This window comes from Sorex araneus, chromosome 10, assembly GCF_027595985.1.
Source record: "Sorex araneus isolate mSorAra2 chromosome 10, mSorAra2.pri, whole genome shotgun sequence".
In the NCBI taxonomy this organism is placed as follows: domain Eukaryota; kingdom Metazoa; phylum Chordata; class Mammalia; order Eulipotyphla; family Soricidae; genus Sorex; species Sorex araneus.
The window spans coordinates 28,219,807-28,236,629 of NC_073311.1; the positions used below are offsets into that span (position 1 = coordinate 28,219,807).

Genomic DNA, 16,823 nt, shown 5'->3' on the forward strand with positions numbered 1-16,823 from the left:
CACAATGATGATACTTGTAAATGATCACTCCAGGTAAGAACTTCATGGTGAAAGTAGGTAAAGGAATGAACATGGTAACCTCTTGTACATATATTATAAATCATAGTGCCCAAAAGAGATACAGGGAAAGAAGTATATGGAATCATTTCATATAAAATATACTTATTGACCTTAAAAATAAATGTATGGGGCTGGAGAGATTGTGCAAGCATTATGGTGGTGCATGCCTTGTATGGAGGCTAGCCAGTTTGATCCCAAACACCACAATCCCTAAAGCATTCAAATACAGCTCTGAAGATCCCTCAAGAACCAGTGGGTATTTGAATAGTGATGCAATGAACATAAAAGTGCAGATAACATTTATGCTCTGTGGTTTGGGGTCCCTGGGGTATATTCCTAGAAGTGCTATTGCTGGGTCATACAGAAGCTCAATCTCTAGCTTTTTGAAGAATGTCCATCTAGTTTTCCAGAACTGCTCAATGAGTTGACATTCCCACCAATAATGAAGAGTCTTTTACTCCCTGCATCCACGACAATGTCAGTTGCTCTTATTACATTTGATGTGTGTCATTCTTTGAGGTGTGAGATGTTACTCACTGTCTTGATTTGCAACTTCCTGATAATTAGCAATATAGAGCATTTTTCTTGTGTCTTTTGGCAATTTGTGTTTCTTTGAGAAAGTTTCTGTTCATTTCTTCTCCCGATTTTTTAATGTGGATTTTTTTTGTAAAGTTCTATGTGTGCAATATATATCTTGGATATTAACCCTTATCTGATGGGTATTTGTCAAATAAGTTTTCTCAATACAAGGGCTTCTTTGTATCTCAGTCAGCATTTCTTTTGAGGTACAAGACTTCTTATTTCAATGTAGCCCATTTGTTTATCTTTGCTTCCACTTTCTTGGTCAGTGGAATTACTGAAGATGCCTTTATTTTCAGTATCATGGAGGGTTCTGCCCAGTTTTCATAACAGCTAGAATCTGGAAACTACCCAAGTACCCAAGAACAGATTAAATAGAAATGGAGATTATCATGCTGAGAGAAATGAGTTAGAAGTAGAGGCATTGGAATAGAATGATAGGACTCATTTGTGGGATGTAAAAAATCATAAAGTGAGACCAATACTCAAGCATAGTAGAAACAAGGACCAGGAGGATTGGTCCATGGTTGGAAGCCTGCCACAGTGCTGGGAGAGAAGTGAGTTGGGATAGAGGAGGAATAACTATGAGAAAATTGTTAGAAATGATCACTCTGGATAAGAAATGCATAGAAAAAATAGGTAAAGAAACAAACATAATAACCACTCAATAACTCTATCTCGAATCATAATGCCCAAAAGGGAGAGAGAGACAGAGAGACAGAAAGAGAGATAGAGAAACAGAGAGAGATACAGAGAGAGGAAGAAAGAGAGAAAGTGAGAGAGAAGGAAAGTGCCTGCCACAGAGGCAGGCTTGGGGCAGGATGGCAGGAGGGATACTGGGGTCATTAGTGATAGGAAAATTGGAACACTGACTGAAATCTGACTATGATCAACTTTGGAATCCTGTATATCACAGTGATTCAGTTTTTAAAAAATCACATTTATATTGTATAATTGCCAAATGCTCAAAAAATAATTGTGTGATAGAGAAGGAACCACCATGACAAAGATAGAAATAATCACTCTAGATAAGTATGATTGAGGTACCCTATGCAATGCCTTTCAAAGAGAGATTTTTGGGACCTGTTGTTGAACCACTGACTCAGTTGGTCAAGAATTGCTACTGTGAATTGGCCAAGAATAATTACTGTGGATAAGAATGAGTGAGGTGCCCTAGGCAATGCAACTCCCTTCCAAAATAATTCTTCCTCAAATAGAGATAGCCTTTTTATTTATTCAATGTAAACAATATATTAGAAAGTCCTAGAAGGATCCACTGTCTTTGTTGAAAAAAATCCAGTGTCCACAGCTATGGACACTAGCTATGGACATCTATCAAAAAAAGTGATAGATGACCCACACTAAATCCAGTTAGAATGGAATTTAAGATAATAAGTAAAAAAAATTCTGAAAAAAAATGAAGTGAGAAAAATACTAGTCACAAAATGAACTTGAGGTAGCAGACTGACCCTTGATTTATCAGTAGTAAAACCAAGAAAGGGAACACTGAAACAATGGAACAGTGAATATCTATCAAGTTACTTTCAAGATAGATATTTGTACCCATCCCTACTATCAATTCAATTAAGCCTGAAACAATGAAATTAGAACACTCATATAGATAGACTCATAAAATGTCACCTCTCATATCATATTTTCAAAAGTAATCACTTGATGGAATGAGCATAGCAACAAAAAAAGTAAATTCTAAAATTCAAGATATAGAGAACATGATTCTAGAGAGAGGCCTTGGCAACTTTCCCGATGACAATGATGAAAATGAATTCAGATTCAGAATGACAGGTAGCAGGCTTAACAATGATTATACAAATTCAAATTTAAGGCAAATAAATTAAAGACCATGATTAAGTGAGTTTCATTCCAGTGATGCAAGAATCGTTCAATATTTAATAATCAATGAAATATACCCTATCAACTATAACAGAAAAATTATGTCATCATACTATTTTAATTTCAAAATATGGTATATGACTCTACTAAAATGGTAGGAGATATAAAAGGTAACATTATATTCAGGATCTTAAAAAATAACAGAAGCACTTTTTTGTTTTTAGGTTTCCAGTATAGTCTGTAAGGATCTAGGAGTCACCAAAACCTGATTGAAATAAACAAAAATCAACAACCTAACATTCATCAAATTTGTTAGGTCTGAGGAAATCTGATGTTTTAGGAGACTGAGAGATGTGCAGAGAATCCCAATAGACCGGAGCTGAAATCCACAAGTTGAAATGTCTGCTAAAGGGCTCTTAAATCTGGACACTCATTGAGCATTTTTGATGCTTTAGGACACACAATTCTGGTAAATTTATACTACAGTATCATCTAACCATGGGGAATGCTGGACACTTTTGTTAACTTTACCTCCAGGTTCTCACAGTGAGAATCACAAATAAAATCTGCTTGTCCTTTCTGCAGGGGAAGGGCAGAAAAGGAAACATTTTGAAGCTCACCAGAGAAGTCTGTGTTTTTTAGTAAAGTCAGCTCTCTGCGGAGGAAATTAACCAGAACTTAACAGTGGTGATTTGCAAAAGTCTAACTCATCCTCAGGAAAAGAAATAACTAGCTCCAGCTGGCACTGTAACACCAAGCGAAGAAAAGGAAATACTTAACTCCAGCTCCCCCTAGCCATCCTGTTCCACTTAGAGGAAAAAAGACTGAGAAAAGCATGTGAAGTTGACGACCAAGAAGTATAGGTCTTTGCACATGGTTCTTGCACTGAGTTGGATTACTAGCACCACATATTCTCTCCTGAGTGATCTCAGGAGTGATCCCTGAGCACAGAATCTGGGTAAGCCCTGATCAAGCCCCCTCCCCTCCAAAATAAAATAAAATAAAATAAAATAAAGCCAAAGTGCTGGGATGAACCCAGTGCCTCCTGAGCACAATTTGTGAAATCCCTAAAATATAGAAATAAAATCATGGTATTGACAAAAATGAAACTTCAACCCCCTTCCAAAATGTTAAATTCAAACTGCAGTAACCACATCTTACTTAGATATAAGAACCAAGACCTATGAATTATAGGATGTAGGCTCACTGAAAGACTAAGACACATTAATAAAAATATAGAATTATTCTCTTGTGTGTATACATATTAACCATACTAATAAAGAATTATTTAGAGCAGTTCCACTGCAGATCATAATTAATGGGTAGAATAATAAGCACAAAAAATAAAGTTAAATGAGCAAACAAGCAAATAGATGTCTAATAAGGCAAAACCGCTATCAAAAATATAGACAAAAAGACAGTGATGTTTCCAAAACAGGAATTTAAATCAACTATGATTAACACACCAACAGCTGCAATGGATAGGTCACTGTCACTCCGTTGCTCATCGATTTTTTTGAGCGGGTACCAGTAATATCTCTCATTGAGAGACTTATTGTTACTGTTTTTGGCATATCCAATACTCGCGGGTAGCTTGCCATGCTCTGCTGCATGGGCTCGATACTCTCGGTAGCTTGCCGGGCTCTCCTAGAGGGGCGGAGGAATCAAACTCGGGTCAGCCTCGTGAAAGGCGAACGCCCAACTGCTGTGCTATCACTCAAGTGTTGTATGAAAGGAGAGAAAGTTAGCACTCCTCTTCACAAGGAATAGATAGGTACATAGCATAAAAGGAGAGACAATATTGTAAGCACAAAGTTAGAAAAAATGGATTATATTTATTCAAAAAATAATATGTTTAAAGCTGAGATGGACATATTTTGAAAATGAAAATTAGGTTTTAGTCTTAGAATAAATGTTTTACAAGAAAGAAATACATTTTTTATTTTGGGAGGATTTAAAGAATTACCAAATATGCCTATTAAAAACAGCCATTGGATTCTCAAAAATTTCTAACAATATTTTGAACAAAAAGTCATTATTTTGGGTAGCATTATCATCTATTGAAACTCACAGTGACAGTTCCTGATATATGCTTGAAGTTGGCTCTGATGTTTCTAGGGCTCTCGTTAGAGGCAATGCTTAGAAATATGACTAAATATGTGAATTTTAGTTATAAGTACTTTTTAGTCATAAGAAGAATAGTTATATTAGCTAGGGACTTACAAATTTATAAGGCAATGGGTATATTTCAAAATGACTGACTTTACTTTTACATTCAAACTTTATTTAATGTTTTAAAACTATTTTAAATTCCTCATTGACTTACAGTGGTTGAATCTTTAGAATGATAAGTTTACATCTTGTTCACCACCAAAGGGTCAATATCCCTTCTCAATATCCTTCCAAACCCCCCTCCCCATTTAGTAGCCTCAGTTCTATCAACAGTGTATACAGCTTTGTTTTTATTGAAAAATATCTATTTTTCATTTTGTTTTTAATATATCACCTACAACTATACAGCTTTTATCTTTTGACATATTTTGCTTAGCATGAAACCATCTACTTCCACCCATGTTATAATAGAGATTTTAGAATTCATATTTTATTTTTTTATTTATACAAAATCAAAATAAGTAATTGGAATTATATCAAATTAAAGAATTTCTGCAATGAGAAACTCCCACTAAAACAAAAGTACATACTATTAGAGTAAGATAATTGCACAACATGCATCTAATGACAGTTAATAACCAAGATATTTAAAGCACACATAAAAATCGACATCAACAAGAGTAATAGATTCCTTTTAAATAAGTAAAGGGGGAGTGTAGTCAAACAAGCACTTTACCAAAGAAGACATACAGTTGGTCAACAGGCACATGAACAAAAAATGCTCAGAATTGCTGAAAAGGAAATGCAAATCAAAATGTCATTGAGCTATCACCTCTACCAAGTGAGAATGGCCTATTTTGAAAAACCCAGAAACAATCAATGCTATCAGCAATGTGGAGAAAATGAACTCTCACTCACTGCAGGTGGGAATGTCAACTGGTAAATTCTCTGCAAAAACAATTTTTGAGATTCCTTAAAAAATCAAACATGGAAGTACCATCTGATCAAAAAAATCCCACTCATATTTCTATTTAAATAACCTTAAACCACTAAGTTGAAAGATAAATGTAAACCTGTGGTTATTGCAGTGCTATTTACATTAGCCATTAGCTAGAAACAGCTTAAACTCCCCACAATAGGTGAGGGCATAAAAAAAAAATTAGAATATGTACTTTGACACCTACCAATTGTGCTGATCAGATCCATTTGTCTTTTTTTTTTTCCTAAGTAGTTTTTCCTAAGATTACTATGAAGTTTACATTAAAAGTTCTGTGCTTATAAATTCTCTTCTGAATTTAAAGCAAGTAAGTTTCAGGTTTATTATTAGAGATCCCATTGTTGTTCTCTTTTCCCACATATGTTTATTAGGTATGCTACTATATCCAAGTGAAGTTTTCTGCCCTATATAAATGGCCATGTATTATTCTTTCAGAGATTTTTAGTGGTCATATATTCTTTAACTGATGTCTATTTGATCTTTCATATTTAAGTGATAACCAAGCTAGAAAGAATAGTCTTCATTGAAAGATTTTTTAATTAAATGCATTGGCTATACATACAATTATTTCCTGCCTTGTGGAGTTGTTTGATCATTTTGCTATGAGTCCTATCAGATTTTCATATTTGTGAAAATTTTATTCAGCGATCTTTGAATTCTTTAGCATAAGATCCGCCCCCCCCCACCACCAATTTTAAAATAACGCAAAACAAAACAAAATATTTAGGAGAGTGGGGATAGATCTGGCACTCCTCAGCAGCTATGCCTGTTTTATACTTAGGAGTGACTTCTGACTGTGCTCAGGGAACTATTTGAGGTACTAGGGATTCAAGCCAGAGTTTCAGTTGACATGCTAATGTATAAGGCAAGAGTCTTATTTTCTACACTATAGTTTTTGGCCCAGGATATTTTTTTTCTGCTCATCTTACTTGATTTTTAATTTTTAAAAAACACATTTATTTTTCATTGAATCACTGTGAGATACACAGTTACAAGGTTGCTCATGGTTTGGTTTCAGTCATACAAAGCTGCAACACCTTTCACCACTCCAACATTTCCCACCACCAATGACCCCAATTTTCCCTCTCTCCGCCCCAACCCTTGCCTGCCTTTATGGCAGATAATTTTCTTCTCATCAATGGTCAGAATCTTTTGCATTTTAATTATAATGTGAGAACATTATGTTGGATTGGAGCAAAAGCACAGCGAAAATAGTGTTTGCCTTGTACATGCGGTCAACCCAGGTTTGATTCCTCTGTCCCTCTCGGAGAGCCCGGCAAGCTACCGAGAGTATCCCGCCCAAACAGCAGAGCCTGGCAAGTTACCCATGGCATATTCAATATGCCAAAAACAGTAACAAGAAGTCTCACAATGGAGATGTTACTAGTGCCCGCTCAAGCCAATCGATGAACAACAGCACAACAGTGCGACAGTGCTACAGTGCTGATTGTAATGTGTTTTTTATTGCTTTCTGTGGGTTTTATTTCTTGGAACTCTCTAAGTATCCTTTGCCGTTTTCTCAATCCTCATATTGTCCTTAGCTGTTATTTCTTCTACAAATAAGTTCTTGGGTATGATTTCTTTTACCAAAACCCTCTGTCTCTCTTTCCTCTTTCTAGAGCCTTATGCTGTGAATTGTAATCCTCTTGATGCCATTCCACAAACAGTACTTTCTTTGTGATTTTAAATTAATTTTATTATTTTTGTTTTATATTTTCATTTACAACAAGTCTCACAATGAGGACATTACTGGTGCCCGCTTGAGCAAATTGATGAACAATGTGAGAACAGTGCTACAGTGCATTTTCATTTGCATATTTATTTGAATTCAGGGTTCTAACCCTCGTTTTCAGAGATTATGTTGAGTACCACCTATTAAGTATTATAACTCTCTAAGTTCAATTATTTCTTTAGGTCAACAATTTCTATTTCTAGTCTTTACATATTCTTTCTTATCTTTTGTCTTTCCTGAAATTCCCTTTAATTCTTCATTTCGGAGAAAATCTTTCAAATTGTTCCTTTGAAATTTTCAAGAGGATATTTAGAAAGCTCTACTGCACTTGTGTTCCTGCCAGAGTTTTGTCTTCAATATCAATGATGGTGGATTTGTCTCTTTCCTCAGTGACAGTTGGGTGGTACTGGAGAGTGAGGGTGATGGCTTGTTCTTGAATGATCTGGACCAATGTGGACTTTGGCTTCGTGATTTCTAATCACAGACAGAGACAGTCACTCTCAGACATCAGAGTGAATCATGTTACAAGCACCCAATTACAATTGTATACTGAGTATACATGTACAGTTTATAGGGCATTTGCATTTGCCAGCAGTTAGCAGCAGATATAGTCCCAGAATCAAGCAAAAGTAGGAAAAATCCTCTGTTGTCACTTTGCAGACATTTGGCAAGAAAGTTTGTGCAGCCCAATCCTGTAACCAATCATTCATGATCACTGTTGCCCAGATGTGAGGCATCTAGGCGGTGCATCGCCTAGAAGAAAACCTGGGTGAGGATAAGGAGCATAGAGAAACAACTATCTTGTTACAGGTACATCACCAAGCTTGAGATGTTTATTATGCTCTAGACTTCAAGACTGCAATGCTGCAATGCTGGACGTACATGTGTACCAAGATCCAGAAATTCTGAATTCAAGTTTATCAGTGCGTAGAAGTACCCAGAGTGAGCTTCTTTGATCACATAGTGATGTGACAAGCTGTAGTGGGCTGATGGGACAAGAGTAGGTGATAGAGACTCTCCTAATTACAAGTTATTATTTGGGAGGTCCACCGCATACTTTCTAACGCTAAGCATGCAATTGGAGTGCCAATTAGGCTGCTGAATTATAAGCAGTTTGTGAATTGGAATAGCTGGATTTGTCTGACTAGAGGAGCAAACGTCTTTGATCACAATAGCTGATCTGTGATTAAGTTGGGATGGGTAGAACACACCTCTTGAAAGAGTCCCCAGCATGTCGCTGTTTCTCAGAGAAATAAAAGATGTATCTCCCAGGAAGGTTGCTAGGAGCTGCTGAGATAAAGCCTGCTGCTGAGTCTGACACCTGTGTATCGTCTAGCTTCTTGCCTTCTGTTCTGCTGTTGTAAGAATAAAATCGTATGGTCGGAGTGCATAAAGCTTTTAAGCTCTTTTCAGCTTTTACTGCCCTGTTTCTCACATCGTCATTCTGTGTACCTTAGTACCTAACTTAGATCCTGGGGTGATTGTTGGTCTTTTCTTTGAACCATCCCTGTTCCACAGGACAGGATTTCACACTCTGGTCTCCTTTTTAGGCTCCTTATATTGTTTCACCATTGACCTTCTCTGCAGGGAGGATGTTTTTGTTCTCCTGTGTCCTGCCTGATGGGGACTCAAACTGGAATATGTGCACAATATCATTTTTTTCAAAATCAGATCACTATGAGCTACACATACAAAGTTTTCATGTTTGAGTTTAAATTATACAATGATTGAACACTTGTCCCTCCACCGATGTACATTTTCCACCACCAATGTCCCCAGTATCCCCCACCTGTCCCACCCCTGCCTTCATGGCAGACAATTTACTCTTACTCTCTCTCTCTCTCTCTCTCTCTCTCTCTTTCTCTCTCTACTTATGGTCATTATGGTTCGCAATACAGATAATGAGAGGAGAGGCCATCCTTTATCAACTTTCAGCACACATCTCCCATCCTTCCAATCATCATTGACTTAGTGATCCCTTTTCCATCCCAGCTGCCCTTATCCCCAGCTCACTGGGCAGACTTCTAACTCAAGCAATATACCTGGCCCTTTTCTCTACTGTCCTTGGGTGTCAGTCTCATATTATGTCATTTTATATTCCACAAATGAGTACAATTATTTTGTGTCTGCCCCTCTCTTTCTGACTCATTTCACTTAGCATGGTACTCTCCATGACCATCTACTTCTAAGCAAATTTTATGGTGTAGATTTTTGTCTTTACTATGGGATTATGTGCCAGATGCTCCCCATTCCAAGGCTATATCATTAGATGCATGAAAAATAAAATCTAGGCATTGGAGTCAGCACAAGAGTATATAGCTGAATATATTCTCATTTGGAAGCTAGACTTTCTAACTGGCACTTTCTCCTATCTTAGATTAAACTGGCACATCAACCAAATAACTGTTTACTATGTCAAAATGTTGCTCGTAAAAGCTAGGAAAAATTGTGTTCGTAATGTGCTTGATATTCAATATTTTTTTTTTACTTAGGTAAATGTTTATTCATATTTTTCCCTTTTAAACAGACATTCTTTATTCTTTTAATAGCCTTGCAACCAACATCTGTCATGCATACCATATGCAGACTGGTAGTTATAACCAAAGTTTTCTACATTTATACCCCTGGTGTACCCCTGTAGACCAGAACTGTGCTGAATACTGATAGTTGAAGCACACTGCTTTAGCCATGGATTTAGTAAGGATTCTTATAATTTTGAAGTCTCTATTAACAAAATAAAAAGACTTGGTCTTAATAAATATTTTTTTTTCTTTTTGGGTCACACCTGGTGATGCACAGGGGTTACTCCTGGCTCTTCACTCAGGAAATTACTCCTGGTGGTGCTCAGGGGACCTTATGGGATGCTGGAAAACCTGGGTCGGCCGCGTGCAAGGCAAACGCCCTACCCGCTGTGCTATTGCTCAAGCCCCTAAATCTTGTTTTCTTATTTGACATTGTTTAAATAAAAAGATGTAAACTACTGAGATGTCCCAAGAGTAATACATTATTTTTATGTTTTATTTCAATATTATAAACCCATAGTATTTTTCTAAAAATTGATATTTGATGAAAATAAAGCTATAAGTAACTTAATTATATATGTACATATATCTACCAGTATATGTGTGTGTGTTTGTGTATATGAAAGAACAAACAAGTCTTTCAGTGAGTTCAGGTTTTTCTTGTCTAGAAAATAAGTGGTGAAAACACCATATCTCCTAAGGCATCTTGTGCATATTGCCAAGCCATGTAAATTTTTAGTCACAACATGCTATTTTTCTAAAATACAATGAGTTCCTAGCATGCCTTTAATATGTTAAACTAAATTGTAAAGAAGTATACTTTTGAAACTGTGTTTTGTAAAAAAGAACGTGCTCAGAATTTTGATACAATCAAATTAAATATGATTCTTTAATAAGTTTTATTTTATATGCTTATCTTAATAAGACATAAGGCTTTTAAAAAACTTTTCTACTTAACTTTTTTCTATATTCTAAGACATATTTAAATAAGAATTTTCCTATATTATTTTCTGTTGTACACTTAGGTAAGTTTAGTTGTACACCCTAAAATCTATTGACAGTTCTTCACTGTAATCAAGAAAATTTCAATTTAACTATAGTCATAAATTGCACATTTCATCCAGGGCTACTTGGAACAAAGGCAGTTTCTCCACATTAATTATAAACTCTCCAGCTCAGATTTTGCTGATTGCCAATTGTATTAAAGCTCACCATAATTTCTTGCGTATACTTTATTTCTTACTTAGAGGAAATGTCTTGCAAAGGTTGTACCTCCTTCATGCTAATTGACCTGACCTAGCTTTCTCAAACACTCATAACCATGGGTGGTTATATACATTTGCATAAGAATTTGTGGATTCTGCTATATTAATAGGGAAAGGACTGAAATTAACATCAATGTTTTACTTGTTTTTAAAATTTGTTTGCCTTTGTTCCTAGTCTTTTTGAAAATGTTATTCAACTATTCTTCTATTTCATGTTATAGGGGCCACAATGATAGTACAGTGTGTAGGGAGTTTGCCTTACATGCAGCTAGATTTTGATCCCCAAGACCCCCTATTTTAGTCCCTAAGAGTAGAGCCAGGTATAAGCTCTGAACTCTTCTAGGTATGGCCCAAAACCAAACAAAAATACATCTGTTAGAATCAGAGTGATATGACAATATGTAGGACACTTGCCTTGCAAGTAGCCAACCTGAGTTCAATACCTGGCATACAATAGGGTCCACTGAGCCCTACCAGGAGTGATCTCTGACCCCAGAGCCAGAAGTAAGTCCTGAACATAGTCAGGTGTGTGCTTCCCCTCCCCACCAAACAAAAAGAAGAATTTCATCTTCTAAATTACAATAAATATATAACTATATTAAAGATTTTTAATTCTGTGTTTTACTAGTTTTAAGTATATCCATAGTTGCAAAATCATTATCTCCATAACAATTTAGGCTTTTTAACTCTTCCCAAAATTAAATTATACCTATTAAAAAGAACTCCCTTTCTTTTCTTTTCCAACTCTTGAAGTCACACTTCTGCATGTGTCTCTATAAATTTGATTATTCTAGACACTTCATATAAGTGGAATCACATAATATTCATTTGGCCTATTTCACATAATCAGTCTTCAATAGTTGTACATATTATAACAATTGTCAGTCTCTTTCCTTTTACACATCCCAGTATATCTATAGGCCAGAGACTTGTTACATGCATTTATTCACACAATACCCATCAGATAAGGGGTTGATATCAATGGTATATAAAGCACTGGTTGAACTCTACAATCAGAAAATGGGGTGAAGAAATGAACAGAAACTTTACCAAGGAAGAAATACGAATGGCCAAAAGGCACATGAAAAAGTGCTCTACATCACTAATCATCAGGGAGATGCAGATCAAAACAACCATGAGATACCACCTCACACCACAGAGACTAGCACACATCCAAAAGAACAAAAGCAACCGCTGTTGGAGAGGATGTGGGGAGAAAGGGACCCTTCTACACTGCTGGTGGGAATGCCGACTGGTTCAGCCCTTTTGGAAAACAATATGGACGATTCTCAAAAAATTAGATATTGAGCTCCCATTTGACTCAGCAATACCACTGCTGGGAATTTATCCCAGAGAAACTAAAAAGCATAGTTGAAATGACATCTGCACTTATATGTTCATTGCAGCACTGTTTACAATAGCCAGAATCTGGAAAAAACCCGAGTGCCCTAGAACAGATGACTGGTTGAAGAAACTTTGGTACATCTATACAATGGAATACTATGCAGCTGTTAGAAAAAAGGAGGTCATGAAATTTGCGTATAAGTGGATCGTCATGGAAAGTATCATGCTAAGTGAAATGAGTCAGAAAGAGAAAGACACACATAGAAAGATTGCACTTATTTGTGGAATATAGAATAACAGAGTAGGAGACTAACACCCAAGAATAGAAGAATAGTAGAAATATGTACCAGGAGGTTAACTCCATGGCTTGGAAGCTGGCCCCACATTCTGGGGAGAGAGCAACTTAGAGAAGGGATCACCAAGTATAATGCGGTTGGAGGCCATGCGGGGGAAGGTGATGCGGGCTGAATGTGGTCTAGAGACTGAACACAGTGGCCACTCAACAACTCTATTGTGAACCACAACATCTAATGAGAGAGAGAGAACAAAAGGAAATACCCTGTCACAGTGGCAGGGTGGGGTGGGGGGAGACGGGAATGGGGAGGGTAGAAGGGATGTTGGGTGTACCCGTGGTGGAGAATGGGCACTGGTGAAGATATAGGTTCTCAAACTTTGTATGGGTGAAACATGAGCACAAAAAGGTATAAATCTGTAACTGTACCCTCATGGTGATTCACTAATTAAAAATAAATAATTTTTTTAAAAGAATTGTTATTATAAATTCAAGTATAAATATATTATAATAATATGATATTTTACAATAATATAATATATTATGCATTCAAATGCAAATAAAATTTGTATTATAAATTCAAATTATATTATAAATTCAAATTTATATAAAATATAATTCATATATAAAAATATATATATATAAATGTTATATACTATAAAATCAAACTCCTGGAAGAGAGTGATGTAGAGTCTCTTGCCCCTGTGCCAGGCTGTTTTCAGTGGGGTCCTTCTGAGGGGTGGGTTGAGTTTCTCTCCTTGCCCCGATCAGAGCCCCGGCAGTTGAAGACCTCGGGAACCCAGACACAGCCATGCTCAAGGCCACTCTCCACATGTTCGGATGAGCCTCATGTATGAAGGAACCGCAGAGGAACCCAGGTGTGCGGGACCTGGGGGATGAGATCTCCAAAGCTGCTCAGATCAGGACTGGGCCTCTTCCACCCAGATTCCTCTTTTCCAGTAGCTAGGCAGTCACACTCAGAAACTGCCCCCGGAGCCATGTAATCCCATCAGTGGCCAACATCCAGAGACTACAAAACCAATCATGGCTGAGTGACATCTGATAGCGTAGTTCTCCCTCTTGGAGAACCTGGCAAACTAGTGAGAGTTTATTGCCCACATAGGGGAGAGCCTGACCAGCTCTCTGTGGTGTATTCATATAGCAATTACAGTAACAATGATGGGTCTCATTCCTCTAACCCTGAAGAGCCTCTAGTGCATTGAGAAGGGTGAATAAAGAGAGGCTGGTAAAATCTCAGGGCTAGGATGAATGGAGACATTATTGGGCCCACTCAAGCAAATCAATGATCAATGGGATGACAGTGATACAGTGAGGTATAATATAACTTTTCATCTGCCAAAAGCTAAATATACAAATACACATACTTCTCCAGTGCACAATGTACATGTGGCATTATCAAAGATAGACCATGTGCTGGGACACAAAAATACCTTCATAAAATCAAGAGGATAAAAATAAAATCAACTCTAAGTTCAGACCATGATGCATTGAAATAGAGGTTAATTACAAACTGAAATGAAGAAGTAACTCAAACACCTGATGATTAAATAACTTGTTAATTAACAACCAGTGGGTCTGAGAGGAAATCAAAGAGGAAATTAAAAGTTTCATGGGAACAAACACCAATGAGGGCACAAGCTACCAAAACTTGTGGGACACAGGGAAAAAAGGGTGTTAAGAGGAATGTTCATAACTCTGCAAGCTATCAGGAAGGAAGAAAGGACTCACATAAAAAACTTGACTGTACAACTCAAGAAACTGGAAAATGACTAACAGGAACACTCCCAAATGGCTTCAGTGAGGCAAACGTTACCATGATATCAAAAACAGACAGATAGATGAACATATACACACAGACACACAGGCACATACACACACATGAGAATCACAGTACAATATAACTTACGAACAGAGATGGAAAGATCCCCAACAAAATGCTAGCAAACAGAATCCAGCATTTCATCAAAAATCAACATAGACCTTGAACAAGTAGGGTTCATCCCAGGGATTCAAAGGTGGTATAACTTATGCAATTCACTACATTATTAAAAGAAAAAGATCACATTACCAAATAAATAAGGACAGAAAATATCTGACAAGATCCAACACCCATTTATGTTAAAAACTCTCAGGAAAATGGGAAGTAAAGAAACTTTCTTCAACATAGAGCTTTTGCCATATCTCACAGCGAACATTGTATTCAATGGAATAATATTGAAAGCACTACTCTAAGACCAAGAAAGGACAATGTTGCCCACCTTGCCACTTCTATTCAATATAGTGTGGGAGTATTGCTGTAGCTCTTAGGCAAGTAAAAGATATTAAGAAAAGGGGACCAGAGCAGGAGTATAGCAAGTACGGCATTTGCCTTCCTTGCGGCCAACCAGGGCTCAATCCCCAGCTTCCCATATGATTCCCCAAGCAACTTCAGGAGTAATTCCTGAGTGCATAGCCAGGAGTAATCCCTAAGCATCGACATATGTGACCCAAGAAGCCGCCTATATATATATATATATTATATAATATATATTATATATATAAAGGACATCTAGCACAGTAAAGGAAGAAATAATACATTATATATATATATATATATATATAAAGGACATCTAGCACAGTAAAAGAAGAAATAAAATTCTCACTTTTTGTGGATGATATGATTCCATATTTAGAAAATCCAAAAGACTCTTCAAAAAAAAAAAACACCTCCTAGTCACAACCAATTTGTACAGTTTGGTGGAGCAGGCTACAAAATAATATGCAAAAGTCCATGGGCTTTATACAAATAATGAAAGAGAAGAGTGCAATATATATTTTTTAATTCCCATTCATATTGGTACTCCAGAAAATCAGGTACCCAAGAATCAGCTTTAAAATAGAAGAAAAGGATCTATACAAAGAAAACTACAAAACACTATTTCAAAAAATAAAAGCAGACATAAGGAAATAGAAACATGTTCCCTACTTGTGGATTGGGAGGATTAGTATTATCAACATGGTAATACTCCCCAAATCACTGATATTCTTCTAGATATCCTTATAAGAATAGATATTCTTATAAGATATTCAATGCAGTCCTTATAAGAATATCTATGACATTTTTCAAATAAATAGATAAAATACCCCTAACTTTCATATGGAACAATTACCCTTCCCCTAAATAGCTAAAGCAACCCAGAGGAAAAAAGAAAAGATGGGAGACATCACTTTTCCTTAACTGTAAATGTACTACAAAGAGATAGTAATTAAAAAAAAAACATGGTATTGGAATAAAGACAGACCCTCAGATCATTTAACTAGAATTAAATATCCTTACAAGACCATCAGAAATATGACCAGGTAATCTTTGATAAAAGAGCAAAAAACATAAAATGGAGCAAGTAAATCCTCTTCAACAATTGGTGCTTGGAAAAGTGTTCAGCTACATTAAAATAAAAAGCAAAACAAAACAAAACAAAACTTAGACTTCTAATACCTTGCACAAAAGTCTAATCAAAATGAATTAAAACCTTAATATCAGACAGACCCCAAATCATAAGGTAGGTAGTAAGAACCCTCCATGACATGGAGGCTACACACATCTTCAAGGATGAAGCACCACTGACAAAGCAAGTGGAATAAAAAATAAACAAATGATACCATAGCAAGAAGCTTCTGCACCTCAAAGGAAGTAATAACTAGAATACAACCATACAGAATGGGAGAAGCTATTTACTCAACACTCATCAGATAAGGGATTAATACCAAGATATAAAAGGAACTGTTAAAATTTTATAAGGGAAAAATATCCCACCCCATCCAAAAATAGGGAAGAGAGGAACAGAAACTTTATTAAAGAAGAAATACAAATGACTAAGCATAAATAATCATCAGGCAGAGGCAAGTTAAAACAATAAGGTATTGGCACACATGAAAAAAGAACAAGAACAACCAGGGCTGGTGTGGATGCAGGCAGAAAGGGACTCATTCAGTGCTGCTGAGAATATTGACTAGTCCAACCCTTCTGGAAAACAATATGGATATTCTTTAAAAAATCTAGGCATTGAGC

The 16,823-nt window shown here is 36.4% G+C and overlaps 1 protein-coding gene and 1 pseudogene across 2 annotated transcripts in view; one reads left to right on the top strand and one right to left on the bottom strand.

The window, feature by feature from the left end:
- The window catches only part of MGAT4C (MGAT4 family member C), a 753,565-nt gene that overhangs the window by 264,081 nt on the left and 472,661 nt on the right, over positions 1–16,823 (bottom strand). The gene's annotated exons all lie outside the window — the stretch shown is intronic.
- Positions 4,212–4,295, top strand: LOC129399245 (U6atac minor spliceosomal RNA; annotated as a pseudogene).